This window comes from Octodon degus, unplaced genomic scaffold (genome assembly GCF_000260255.1).
Source record: "Octodon degus isolate 3935 unplaced genomic scaffold, OctDeg1.0 scaffold00370, whole genome shotgun sequence".
In the NCBI taxonomy this organism is placed as follows: domain Eukaryota; kingdom Metazoa; phylum Chordata; class Mammalia; order Rodentia; family Octodontidae; genus Octodon; species Octodon degus.
The window spans coordinates 74,682-75,442 of NW_004524946.1; the positions used below are offsets into that span (position 1 = coordinate 74,682).

A 761-nucleotide genomic window follows, 5' to 3' on the forward strand; every position below is an offset into this window, starting at 1 on the left:
GGGATTGAACTCGGGACCTTATATTTGCTAGATAGGCACTTATGGTGCTGTGTTATATTCCTGGTCCCCAGAATCTGTAAACTTCTGCAAGCATTTTCATGTTGTTGCAATATTCTTTTCATAATATTTAATATCTTCTGGAAATTCAATGGTATGCTTTTATTTTCCTTTTTTTTAAATTTTAATTACATGAGTGTGAGTTTCCTCTCTTTCTATTAGTTTGGCTAAAGGATTATCTATTTTTTTTTATTCTTTCATGGAGTCACCATTTTAATTTGTTGATTCTTTTCATTATTTGTGTAGTCTGAATTTCACTTAGTTTTGCTTTGGTCCTTAGGATTTCCCTCTAAATTTATGATTTGCTCCTTTAATTTCAGTTTTGACCAGGATTACCTTTTTTTCTTCAGTTTCTTCAAATTTTTCAGTAGATTATGCTCTGTATTCCTAATATAACCATTTGTTACAAGTGAATTTCATTTTTCTGTCTGCTGTCATTGTTTCCCAGAGGTCCCTACTGTGTTGTACAGACATTGGCATTCTTCCAGAAATTCTTTTATTTCTTTCTTGATTTGTTTTCTGTAAACCACTGGTCATTCAGGAATGTATGACTAGAATTTCATGTGTTTCTAAGTTTTCTGTGATTTCTTCTGCGGTTGATTTATGTTTTTATTGCATAGCTGTCTTATAAGCATGTGGTAATAGTTATTCTTTCATATTTACATAAGCAAGATTTGTGGAGTAATTTGTGATATATATATATA

The 761-nt window shown here is 30.9% G+C and overlaps 1 pseudogene across 1 annotated transcript in view; it reads right to left on the reverse strand.

Moving 5' to 3' along the window:
• Positions 1-761, reverse strand: part of LOC101570010 — an 8,285-nt pseudogene that overhangs the window by 2,657 nt on the left and 4,867 nt on the right. The gene's annotated exons all lie outside the window — the stretch shown is intronic.